Below are 13954 nucleotides of genomic sequence, written 5' to 3'. Positions count from 1 at the left end.
CACAACCTTCCTCTTGAGCTTTGTTGCTTCCACACTCTCTTTTGAATGCCATGGTTAATTGACAGGGCCCTGTTTATATATACTCAGCAAAAAAAGAAACGTCCTCTGACTTTCAACTGTTTTTATTTTTAGTAAACTTAATGTGTAAATATTATATTTATATATATATATATATATATATATTTACTGTATGAACACTAAAAGAGTCAACAACATAAGACATAAACTAAAAATGTTTCACAATGTGTCCCTGAATGAAGGGAGGCTCAAAATCAAAAGTACCAGTCAGTATCTGGTGTGGCCACCAGCTGCTTGAAGTACTGCAGTGCATCTCCTCCTCATGGACTGGACCAGATTTGTCAGTTCTTGCTGTGTGATGTTACCAAACTCTTTCACCAAGGCACCTGCAAGTTCCTGGACATTTCTGGGGGGAATGCCCCTAGCCCTCACCCTGCGATCCAACAGGTCCCAGACGTGCTCAATGGGATTGAGATCTGGGCTCTTCCACTGTGAGGATGATCAGCTGTCCTTCCTGTCTCCCTGTAGCGCTGTCTTAGGCGTCTCACAGTGCGGACATGGCAATTTATTGCCCTAGCCACATCAGCAGTCCTCATGCCTCCCTGCAGCATGCCTAATGCACGTTCACGCAGATGAGCAGGGACCCTGGGCATCTTTCTTTGGGTGTTTTTCACAGTCGGTAGACAAGTCTCTTTAGTGTCCTGCGTTTTTAGAACTGTGACCTTAAATGCCTACTTTCTGTAAGCTGTTAAGGTCTTAACGACCATTCCACAGGTGCATGTTAATTAATTGATTATGGTTAATTGAACATGCATGGAAAACATTGTTTAAACCCTTTACAATGAAGATCTGTAAAGTTATTTGGATTTTTAAAACATTATTGTTGAAATACACAGTCCTGAAAAAGGGATGTTTCTTTTTTTCTGAGTATATATATATATTGTAGCGACCCGGCAGTCAGCGCTGCCGGAGTGATGCATTGTGGGAAGGTTGGACGTTCGCTGCTTTTTATAATGTTTTCCTGTTGTATTTATTAATGTCTTAACTTGTAAATAATTGTTGTGTTTGTGTTCAATTAGTTGGGTGGGTTTGGGTCATCGCCGTCCGGGGTTATTTATTTTGTAAAAGTACCGCTTATGTGAAATGTGTCTTCGTGCATGACCTTGACCATGGCAGTGCAATAATGTCGAGCTTTGTTTACTGGCTATCTGTGAATAAAGAGATACAACAGGACAGAGCTGTTATTCATTGCTAAGATTTTATCTAAGCAATTAATGCCGAGACACTCGTAGTCGTGCGGTGTATGGGACACGAGTGCTAGTTACTTAAGAAGCTGGGTACAGCTGCGTGCTGCCGAGACACTCGTAGTCGTGCAGTGTATGGGACACGAGTGCTCGCTACTTGAAGAGCTGGGTAAAGCTGCGTGCATAACGCTGGCAATCCGCTAGCCGACAGCTTGGGAGAGGTGCACGGCAGCGATCTGCTTTAAAAACTTCAAGACTCGACCCCAGGTCGCTACAATATATATATATATATATAGTATATATATATATACACAGTCTGTAACCAAAAATATAGCGAATAAAGCACTGAACACATACAAGCGTAACGCAAGAGATGCTTTCACAGCGAAAGTGTCAGATGATTTGGGCGCACAGCAGTTGACGGTTACGCTCGCTGGGTAAGCGCCGTCTGTTGCTGCGTTTTTTTTCACTGCACACGCAGTTTGAACGTAGCAGCATCGTTCGAGCTCCAGATCAAATCTCTCTCAAATTCAGCACTTGCACCCTGGAATGTTTGAAGTACGAGACACCACTGTATTTTAGTAAAAACATGCGTGTTTGGGATTTTGTGATCATATGACTGGATGACTTGACATTGACATTTTCATATTGGTTGCTGTTGTCCAATGTTGGTCGCCATTGACATCTATTGTATTTTATCTACATTCAGCATGAAAACATGAGATTACAAATGTTTTTGGCCATTACTACAAACTACATGATATAAGTAGCATAAAATTGTTTCTGGGTGGAGTATTCCTTTAACAGGCCATATTTTAAATTTTATTATAAAACAAATTACAAATATACTGAACAAACCAGCTTCGAAATCTTCCCACTCCGGCTGGGATGCCTTCTTAAGAGAAGGACCAGGGGGAGAGCTTGCATGGAGCATTACCTCCCCTAGAACAACAGAGGACAGTGCCACGGCTTTGGAGCTTGGAAGCTCAGCCCTGTTGGGGTCCGTGGCCACCGCCAGGGGGTGCATGGAGAATGGCAGAGCCCTTTAGGGCAGGACTGCCACCACACCTGGAGTTCTGGGTGCTCTATAGAAGGAGCTGCCTCACTCCATTCAGGGAGCCACAGTCAGGAAGGAGAGGACGATTCTTACCTGAGGAGGAGTAGAGGCGGAAGGATAAAAGGAACAAGTGCTGTGTAGTTGACTGTTTATTGTAATTTGCATAGACGGGGAATCCAAAAAAGAAAGTGTTTCCCACATTTAATAAAAGCCTTGTGTCTGTTGTGTCGAGTGTTGGGGAGCTGGTGTGCCCCCTTGGTGGTCACAATGAGAAGAGATGGCATCCAGCAGCTTTATGTTTCTTTCATAGATTTTCAATGAGTTTAAGTCAGCCTGAGTCTCTCCCTTTTTCTTTACAACCATTCAAGAGTAACTCTGGCTTTGCCATTATTGTCTTGTTGAAATATGACTTTGCTGTCCCAGTCTCCTGTCTTTTTTTCAATCCGTGTTAACCCCCTATTTCAAGACCCCTTCAAGTCCCTGCCAAAGACATACTGCTGCTTAGTGCACTTGTGTGGATTTTCAACAATGTTTCATTTAACTTTGAATGTCAACAGGTTGAGGGTGGCCCGGTGGCACAGTGGGTAGCGCTGCTGCCTCACAGTTAGGAGACCTGGGTTTGCTTCCTGGGTCCTCCCTGCGTGGTTTGCATGTTCTCTCCGTGTCTTCGTGGGTTTCCTCCGGGTACTCCGGTTTCCTCCCACAGTCCAAAGACATGCAGGTTAGGTGCAATGGCGATCCTACATTGTCCCTAGTGTGTGCTTGGGGTGTGTGTGTATGTCATGTGGTGGGCTGGTGCCCTGCCCGGGGTTTGTTTCCTGCCTTGCGCATTGTGTTGGCTGGGATTGGCTCCAGCAGACCCCCGTGACCCTGTAGTTAGGATATAGCGGGTTGGATACTGGATGGATGGATGTCAACAGGTTGAGGCGGAGATTCCTAATAGCAAATGCAAAGGGAGGGAATACTTTTTAAAGGTTTCTTTTTCTTCTTTTTTTTAATTGACCATGACTCTTCCCAATGATATGCGAGATATATATTAACTATTCAAATAAAGGCCAAATTTCATGTGTTGAATCTTGTGGTTTTAACACAGCAAAGTAAAGCAGCAGTCTTGGGGAGAGCTGGGAATACTCTTCATTCATTATGTTATGTGCTTTGAATACTGGAGTTCAGATTATCATTATTATTTTTTTGATTATTTGTTTACACCCTACACATACATACATTTGAATATTCTCAGTCTCAGAAATTAGACAATATGACTGAACTTTTGTTCCTTTTTTTAAGAAGCTGTTGATGAGCTGAAGTCTCCATCTGCTTCTCTTGTTTTTGGGAAAAGTTGTTAAAAGGAGGCACTGGACCATTTGACTGGAAGCAGCCCCTCAAATGTAAGTGCTGCCTTACGGACTGCGGATTAAGGGCATGTACTATGAATATACTGAATACATTTCACAAGGTGATTCTGTAGTTTTGTGCAACACTGCAGTTTTCAATGAAAACACTCATTTTCAGTAGTGAGAATTCCAGTTTGTTTCAACTTGCTGATATTAAAGAAAAACGTAAAGCTTATTTTGAATCCCAATGACTGTACAGACCAGGGGTCGCCAAGTCCGGTCCTGGAGGGCCACCGTGGCTTCAGGTTTTCATTCTAACCCTTTTCTTAATTAGTGACCAGTTTTTCCTCCTAATTAACTTCTTTTGAATCAACTGACTTGCTCTTGAAGACTCAGATCCTTTAATTGTTTCTTTTTCTTTAATTGGCAGACAAACAATAATGAGGTACAAAATGAGCCAAAATATGAATAGCAAACTGTATCCATCATACAATATCTGAAAATAAAAACGGTCTCAGGAATGTTGATCAATTCAGGTCCCCAAAGCATTTTACCAGAGCTCTTACAAAAGAGAAATTCAACAATTTCAGAAATGTATGCCATTGCACAGTGAGAGCAGCAACAAGCCATGGAATTAAAGAACGGGTTTAATTAACAACAAGAATCGGCGCCTGATTGAGCAACTGGTTGGAGTGAAATTGGTTGACGTTTGAGGCCCTGACTTAGTTGGTCTTCTGTTGGCTCCCTCACTTCACATTTCATTTCTGTTTGGGTGCCATTTAAGGAATGAAATGAAGCAACTCAGAGGAATGATGAAGAAATTCAGGGGAACAAATCTTTAAAAAGAAGTCAACTAAAATTAATTCAAAAGAAGTTAATTAGCAGCACAAACAGGGCACTCATTAAAAAAAAATAAAAAGTTAGAATAAAAACCTGCAGCCACTGCGGACCTCCAGGACCAGACTTGGCAACCCCTGGTACAGACTAAAAAATGTTATTTTATTCAATACTAGCAAAATACCCGCGCTTTGCAGCGGCGAAGTACTGCCTTAAAATTTTTATTAAGAAGAAAAGTAAACCTTTTTAAACTGAGGGAAAATATACCAATAATTATTTGTTAAGGATCTCTTTGTATACCACATTGTGAGTTTGGCCCTCCGGTTGTAATATGACCAAACTGTGCGCTGAGCTTACTCTTGAGCATGCAACGTACAGTTGGCCATGTGAACAGTAATCTTGCCTTAAATCTCACAGCTTGGATTGCTGCTGTCATAATCGGTTTGAGTTTCATGGTTTGTTTCAATTACGACAGTATTTGCAGGACTTGTGTTGAAGTGACATTCGGCATCTGTCAAGCGTTGTAAGTATACAACCAGTTTCATCGATAACTTCACATCCAGCTTTTGAGAGTTTAAACATTCATAAACATCAAAGTGTCCACTACTGAAATCGTCACCTGTCAATCTAAGATGTTTAAGAGGCATTGGCGGTTGTCGAAAGGTGTAAAATATTTGGCCATTTCGGTACACTTGAAAGCAACAACCAAACAATTCAGCGGCAGCCATCAACTCACATGCAGAACCATAGGTGAAGGGCTTAAGCATTTCACTCTTCTAGTGCTCCTGTGTAGTATAATTATCTCCTGCACCGTCATCAGTCCACACCTTGAACCTGTCCCAGTCATTCAATACATAAGACACAATGTTCCTCCAGATATCAAGAGTGAGCCTGATATGGCCGTGCAATATGTAACAAAGAGAATGGAAAAGATAGGTGCCATCTCCGGGCATGGAAACCACTCGGTAAGTGACAGTTCTTTGATCGATGGTGATCACCTCAATAGACATGTTAATGGGGGTACGGCTGGAATGATAAAGAAAATGGGTACCTGAACAATGTAAAGTAAGTCTAAAATACCTACACAATAACTATAATCGTAATAAACGAACAATAAAACAGCGGAGAAGCCATGGATTAAATAAAAAGGCTGTAGTTATCAGCAGAGAGACGTGAATCCCGTGGCGAAGCAAGGAAGGGAATGAAGAGACTGGAGCAACGGATGGCCTTATATAGGCAGGCAGCCAACAACGTGGGAGGCGTTGGGATGGGGATCCAACGTCGCCTCACACAGTGACCGAGCTGCAGGCTATGGACGTATATATGTACGTAAGTAGGATTCAGTTAGCGTTGGGAACCCGCATACCAAATTTCTTGAAGATGGGCCCATAAGTAACAAAGACTGTTGAAAAGTTCAATATGACGGCCAACAGTGGCATCATACCACCGAAATAAGTACCAAATTTCAGCCTTCTACCTACACGAGAAGTTGGAGAATTAGTGACATTGGAAACTTCAATATGGCGGCTGACAGTGGCATCATACCACTGAAATAAGTACGTACATCGGCTTTGGTTAGCGCAGGGAAGCCACCTACCAAATTTCTTGAAGATGGGCCCATAAGTAAGAAAGTTCAACATGGCGGATTTTGTCGACCGTTATGACCGTTACGTGCAGAATTTCGAAATGAAACCTGCGTAACTTTTGTAAGTAAGCTGTAAGGAATGAGCCTGCCAAATTTCAGCCCTACCTACATGGGAAGTTGGAGAATTAGTGACAGTCAGTGAGTGAGTGAGTCAGTCAGTGAGGGCTTTGCCTTTTATTAGTATAGGTTTTAAAAGGTGAAAATGAAGGTTTTCATTATTTATAAAATATGTTTGCTGGAGTTATGTACTGTACATAATCATGGGAAAATGACATATTTGAAATTCCTCAATGGCCCATCTGCTTATATGGATATAATTATTATTATTATCATTAATACATTTTATTTATGTAGCACCTTTCCCTTACTCCAGTAGTTCTCAACCTGTGGGGCACGAAGAAGTGGAAAAAAAGAAAACAAGAATTGAAATATGAAACCAAAACAAATTAACTTAAACTACATTCTGATACTAGAAAAATAAATATAGAGTTAGATAAATGTCGATTAAAGTTAAGTAGGTATAATAAAATATGCATCTATGATATATCATTTATTAAAAAAATATAGCAATAAATTTTATTAGGTTTCAAAAAAACGTTAGGGGGGCGCAATTAAAACTGTTATGAAAACTCGGGTCACAAATAGGTAAAGGTTGAGAAACACTGCCTGACTCTTTTCATGCCCTTACCCTTGGCAAGACATCTATCTGATGTCTTGTGTTTTATGTACCATGAAAGAAAGGAAAATCAAAAAAAACTTGGCCAAGGTCAGAGAGGAACTGTCCATACCGGTAAAGCACCAGCTCCATCAAAAAGCACGTTATGGGCTGTTAGAAAAAGGGGTGAACTTGTAATACATGGAAATGTGAAACTGTGTTGGAATGTTGTTATGGAGTCATGTCATTTTTCATGCCCTGTGATATCTACTCATGTAATCTGACATACGTGGGCAATTCCGCAAGTTTGACGTTGCCTCTGAGTCCTACATTGCGGCTTAAGATAGCTTTGAAAATTTTAAAAATAAGACAAAGTAGAAATTACCATGTTCAGATATGTAAATCTTTCTAAAACCAGCCCCAGCCCAGAGACTTTCTGGCATTGCTGCTGTTGCTAATTATTGTCTATGGGAGGGTGAGGGTGAGGGATGGTAGGGCTTACAGAATCAACAATCTTTCAAGGTATCTTATTTTCTTATTTTTTTGTTCTTTATTTCACCTTATAAAATTTCTTGCATTGGGAATTTGTTATTTTTCACAAACCCCTTGGGGTCAGAGCACAGGGTCAGCCATTGCACAGCCTTCCTGGAGCAAGTGAGGGTTAAGGGCCTTGCTCAAGGGCCCAGCAGAGTAGGATCTCTTGTGGCAGTAATAGGGATTCAAACTGGCAACCTTTTGGATACCGGTGCAGATCCTTAGCCTCAGAGCCACCATTCTGCCCCGTTTTAATCTAGCAGTGACACTTTTGTGTTGATTTATGAGAGAGCTTGATCTGTTATGTTACATCTCATACTCCCTACCTGAAGTATCACTTCCTTTTCGCCAGTAGAGTCACTTACAGCTGACATATTCATTAACTTCTGTTAAACTTAGAAGAGGGCAGCACGGTGAAGCAGTGGTAGCGCTGCTGCCTCGCAGTTGGGAGATCCGGGTTCGCTTCCCAGGTCCTCCCTGCGTCGAGTTTGCATGTTCTCCCCGTGTCTGCGTGGGTTTCCTCCGGGTGCTCAGGTTTCCTCCCACAATCCTAAGACATGCAGGTTAGGTGGATTGGTGATTCTAAAGCCGCTTTTCCACTGCATAGTACGGCACGACACAGTTCAGTACAGCTCACCTTGGTTCGGCTCAGTTCGGCTCGGTTTGCTTCACTGCAGTTTAGTACCGCTTTAGAGTGGGTGGGATTATTCACGTGTCGTTAGAGTTGCGCCGCCTCTACTGCCGTGACACCGTGGAACTTTTACAACAACACGCAGACAATGACAACACTTTAGCTCGACGACGCGCAAGGTTAAGCATCTAAAAAAAGCACATCACTAGCTAACTTTTATCACTGTTGCAAAGCATAAAATGAACTTAACTGCCAGTGTAACATTAAAATGCTGATTCTGTATATTACAGATCTTCCACATTTTGCAAAAGTCGCCGCAACAGACCATCTGTTTGGACATTTAACCGTGCTTCAGAGTGGTGGGATGTGATTGTTCCCGGTTTTACAAACACTCAGTGGCTGGAGAACTTTCGAAACTTCCGCGTGTCTGTACCTTTAAAGAAAAGAATAGCCAGTGACGCAGTAATGACGATTTTCTCCAGCCAATCAGTGACCAGCAGAGTTTACACGTCACATTTTGGTAACAGTTCGGCACGCTTGGAACCTCGGCTGAGGTGGTACTAAAAAAAGGACCAGGTACCAGGTACTGTTACCAGTGGAAAGCCCCGCAAAAGTGAGCTGAACTGAACCGTGTCGTGCCGTACTATGCAGTGGAAAAGCGGCTTTAATTGGCCCTAGTGTGTGGGTGTGTTTGTCTGTGTCTGCGGTGGGTTGGCACCTTGCCCAGGATTGGTTCCTGCCTTGTGCCCTGTGTTGGCTGGGATTGGCTCCGGCAGACCCCCGTGACCCTGTATTCGAATTCAGCGGGTTGGAAAATGGATGGATAAACTTAGAAGAGGCCTGAAGCTATGAGGGTTTCTCAATTTTTTGGGCCAAAACTGAAATTTAGTCAAGTGTCTTTGTTCTGTGTGAAAGTTAATTTGAATAAGGTGCTTCAAAACACAGAACTCATTTGGACTTCTATCTTATTAAACATATTTATACAGTTTTTCTGCATTTCTTTTAGCAGTAATCATTATTTAGTTATATTGTTAAATTGACTTGCCTTTGCTCCTCCTTGAACCATCACCTTATCGTGGTGGAGGGGTTTGCGTGTCCCAATGATCCTAGGAGCTATGTTGTCCGGGGCTTTATGCCTGGTAGAACCACCAAGGCAAACTGGTCCTAGGTGAGGGATGAGACAAAGAGCGGTTCAATAAACCTCCAATGAAAATAAAACTGTGGACAACGTTTTCCCTTGCCGGGCGGGTCACGGGCCCCCTCTGGAGCCAGGCCTGGAGGTGGGGCTCGATGGCTGGTGGCGGGCCTGCACCCATGGCCGGGCACAGCCCGAAGATGTAACGTGGGTCCTCCTCCCCATGGGCTCACCACCTATGGGAGGGGCCATGGAGGTTGGGTGCAATGTGAGTTGGGTGGTGGCGAGGCGGGACCTTGGCGGTCTGATCCTCGGCTACAGAAACTGGCTCTTGGGGCGTGGAATGTCACCTCTCTGAAGGGAAGGAGCCTGAGCTAGTGCGAGGTGAGAGGTTCGGCTAGATATAGTGGACTCACCTCGACGCACAGCTTGGACTCTGGAACCAATCTCCTTGAGAGGGGCTGGACTCTCTACCACTCTGGAGTTGCCCCCGGTGAGAGGCGCCGAGCAGGTGTGGGCATACTTATTGCCCCGACTGGAGCCTGTGCATTGGGGTTTACCCGGTGGGCGAGAGGGTGGCCTCCCTCCGCCGGGTGGGGAAGGGTCCTGACTGTTGTTTGTGCGTATCGCCGAACAGCAGTTTGGAGTATCCACCCTTTTGGAGTCTCTGGAGGGTTGCTAGAGGGCATACCTTCTGGGGATTCCCTCGTTTTGCTGGGAGACTTCAATGCTCCGTGGGCAATGACAGTGAGACCTGGAAGGGCGTGATTGGGAGGAATGGCCCCGATCTGAACCCGGCGGTGTTTTGTTATTGGACTTCTGTGCTCGTCACGGATTGTCCATAACGAACACCATGTTCAAGCATAAGGGTGTTCATATGTGCACTTGGCACCAGGACACCCTAGGCCTCAGGTCGATGATCGACTTTGTGGTCGTGTCGTGGACTTGCGGCCATATGTCTTGGACACTTTCGGGTGAAGAGAGGGGCGGAGCTGTCAACTGATCACCACCTGGTGGTGAGTTGGCCGATGGTGGGGAAGATGCGGTCAGACCTGGTAGGCCCAAGCGTGTTGTGAGGGTCTGCTGGGAGCGGCTGGCAGAGTCCCCTGTCAGAAGTAGCTTCAACTCCCACCTCCGGCAGAACTTCAACCCGCCCCGAGGGAGGTGGGGTGGTTCCGTGCCTCTATTGTTGAGGCGGCTGACGGAGCTGTGGCGCAAGGTGGTGGTGCCTGTCGTGGCGGCAATCCCGAACCCGTTGGTGGACACCGGTGAGGGATGCCGTCAAGCTGAAGAAGGAGTCCTATAGGACTTTTTGTCCTGTGGGTCTCTGGAGGCAGCTGATAGGTACCGGCAGGCCAAGCGAAGCGGCCGGTTGTTGCTGAGGCAAAACTTCGGGCATGGGAGGAGTTTGGAGGCCATGGAGAGCGACTTTGGACGGCCGAGGAGATTCTGGTCCACCGTCCGGCGTCTCAGGAGGGAAGCAGTGCAGTGTCAACACCGTATATAGTGGGGATGGTGCGCTGCTGACCTCGACTTCGGGGCGTTATGGGTGGTGGGAGGAGTACTTGAAGACCTCCTCAATCCCACTAACATGCCTTCCAATGAGGAAGCAGAGCCTAGGGACTCTGAGGTGGGCTCTCCCATCTCTGGGACTGAAGTCACCGAGGTGGTCAAAAAACTCCTTGGTGGCAGGGCCCGGGGTGGATGAGATCGCCGGAGTTCCTTAAGGCTCTGGATGTTGTAGGACTGTCTTGGTTGACCGTCTCTGCAACATCGCATGGACATCGGGACAGTGCCTCTGGATTGGCAGACCGGGGTGGTGGTCCCCTCTTTAAAAGGGGACGGAGGGTGTGTTCCAACTATAGAGGGATCACACTCCTCAGCCTCCCTGGAAAAGTCTATTGGGGTTCTGGAGAGGAGGGTCCGTCGGATAGTGAACCTCGGATTCAGGAGGAACAGTGTGGTTTCATCCTGGTCGCGGAACAGTTGACCAGCTCTTCACCCTTAGCAGAGTCCTGGAGGGTGCATGGGAGTTTGCCCGACCGGTCTACATGTGTTTTGTGGACTTGGAAAGGCATTGACCGTGTCCCTCGGGGAATCCTGTGGGGGTGCTCGGGAGTATGGGGTACGGACCCCTGATAAGAGCTGTTGGTCTCTGTACAACGGTGTCAGAGCTTGGTCCGCATTGCGGCAGTAAGTCGAGCCCGTTTCCAGTGAGAGTTGGACTCCGCCAGGGCTGCCCTTTGTCACCGATTCTGTTCATAACTTTTATGGACAGAATTTCTAAGCGCAACCAGGGTGTTGAAGGGGTCGGTTTGGTGGACTCAGGATTGGGTCACTGCTTTTGCAGATGATGTTGTCCTGTTTGCTTCATCAGGCCGTGATCTTCAGCTCTCTCTGGATCGGTTAGCAGCTGAGTGTGAAGCGGCTGGGATGAGAATCAGCACCTCCAAATCCGAGCATGGTCCTCAGCGGAAAGGGTGGAGTGCCCTCTCAGGGTTGGGGAGAGATCCTGCCCCAAGTGGAGGAGTTCAAGTATCTGGGGTCTTGTTCACGAGTGAGGGAAGAATGGAGTGTGAGATCGACAGGCGGATCGGTGCGGCATCCGCAGTGATGCGGGCTCTGCATCGGTCTGTCGTGGTGAAAAGGAGCTGAGCCGTAAGGCAAAGCTCTCAATTTACCAGTCGATCTACCTTCCTACCCTCACCTATGGTCATGAGCTATGGGTAGTGACGAAAGAACGAGATCGAATACAAGCGGCTGAAATGAGTTTCCTCCGCAGGGTGTCTGGGCTTTCCCTTAAAGATAGGGTGAGAAGGTCAGTCATCCGGGAGGGGCTCAGAGTAGAGCCGCTGCTGCTCCGCATCGAGAGGAGTCAGATGAGGTGGCTCGGGCATCTGATCAGGATGCCTCCTGGACGCCTCCCTGGTGAGGTGTTCGGGCACGTCCACACGGGAGGAGGCCCCGGGGAAGACCCAGGACACGCTGGAGGGACTATGTCTCCCGGCTGGCCTGGGAGCATGGGATTCTCCCGGAAGAGCTGGAAGAAGTGGCCGGGGAGAGGGAAGTCTGGGCCTCTCTGCTTAAGCTGCTGCCCCCGCGACCCGACCTCGGATAAGCGGAAGTGAATGGATGGATGGATGGATGGACTTGCCTTTGATTTCCATCCATCCATCCATTATCCAACCCGCTACATCCTAACACAGGGTCACAGGGTCTGCTGGAGCCAATCCCAGCCAACACAGGGTTCAAGGCAGGAAACAAACCCCAGGTAGGGTGCCAGCCCACCGCAGTGCCTTTGATTTGATTATTTTAAATATAATATGTAAAGTAAATGCTAGCATGTTCATTAAATTTAGGTCAAAAGACCATGAAGTAAAAATGATAGGATTATAGGATTTGAAAAAGTCCACACACCCAACTTGCGGTGCATATTCACTAACAACATTCATCATCACACCTCCAATTTCCAGCTTCATAATCATTACTGTGCCTGACACTCTTTTCACCTCCAAAACACTCTTGACATACTGTTCCTTCAGAATAACTCCTACCCCATTTCTCCTCCCATCCACACCATGATAGAACAATTTGAATCCACCTCCGATCCACCTGGCCTTACTCCCCTTCCATTTAGTCTCTTGCACGCACAACATATCAACCTTCCTTCTCTCTACCAGTCATACTGCCAACATTCAAAGTTCCTACCCTCAGTTCCACTCCCTTTACTTTCCTCCTCTCCTCCTGCCTCCGGACACGTCTCTCCCCCCTCTTCTTCTCCTTCTTCTTCTTCGGCCAACAGTAGCCCAATTTCCGCCAGCACCCTATTCGCTAGCAGTGCTGGTGGAGGTCGTTGTTAACCCGGGGCTCAACCGATCTGGTAAGGAAATTTGTATTGTTGTTCGCATATTGATTTGGCAAAATTTTACACCAGATGCCCTTCCGGACATAACCCTCCCCATTTATCTGGGCTTGGGACCGGCGCGAAGAAACACACTGGTTTGTGCATCCCCTGTGGCTGGGTTGTTAAATACACTTCTTTTACTTATATATTGCTGGAATTTGAATAACCTTTTTATGTATAACTGCTGAAGTAGAACCGGGATTAGTATCTATCTATCTATCTATCTATCTATCTATCTATCTATCTATCTATCTATCTATCTATCTATCTATCTATCTATCTATCTATCTATCCATACTCAGATCCTAATTTTGGCTTAAGATGCCATCTCCTGGTTTATTTACTCAACCCAATTGGCCTACAATATTCCACTTTTGGCAGGGCATGAGATGAAAGGAAGCAGGATTAGAATAATCTTAGTTCCTGAATGCATCATTCCTTGTTCACTACTTGACTCAATCAGATAGGAGTGTTAGGCTGTCCAGCTGAGTGGTCAGACAGAGCATCAGCCTGGAGGAGCGAGTGTAGGCTCTCCTCTGACACTCTGACGATAAGGTAGTGAGCTATGCTGGCTGGCGACAATATGACAGCATAGCCAGGCTTATTTATTTATTTTTTTGCTACCTGCGTCACACCTGAAAGTATTGACATCTATACCCTAAAAATCCCCATTTCCTGTCAAATATAATAGTGATGCTCTCTTGTCGCCATGCAATCAGAGCTGTGCACATCATTTTCAGTAAGCAGTTTTGCACTCAAAGATACCAACAGATTTGCTCATCATTTTCTGTTCCCTTTTTCTGTATTATTTACCCTATGGCCACAAGGTCACAAGGCTTTGTTTCTGTGTTCATAAGCCTGTTGATCGCTGTAGCAGCCCAGGTCCTGCAGAGAGAAATTAACTTTTAAACTTCACTGTTACCCTGTGTAAAAGAGAGGAGGAGGAGGAGGAGGAGGCGG

This window comes from Polypterus senegalus, chromosome 4 (assembly GCF_016835505.1).
Source record: "Polypterus senegalus isolate Bchr_013 chromosome 4, ASM1683550v1, whole genome shotgun sequence".
NCBI classification, from domain to species: domain Eukaryota; kingdom Metazoa; phylum Chordata; class Cladistia; order Polypteriformes; family Polypteridae; genus Polypterus; species Polypterus senegalus.
The sequence above is the reverse complement of the archived record's forward strand: the minus strand, read 5'-3'. Positions refer to the sequence as shown.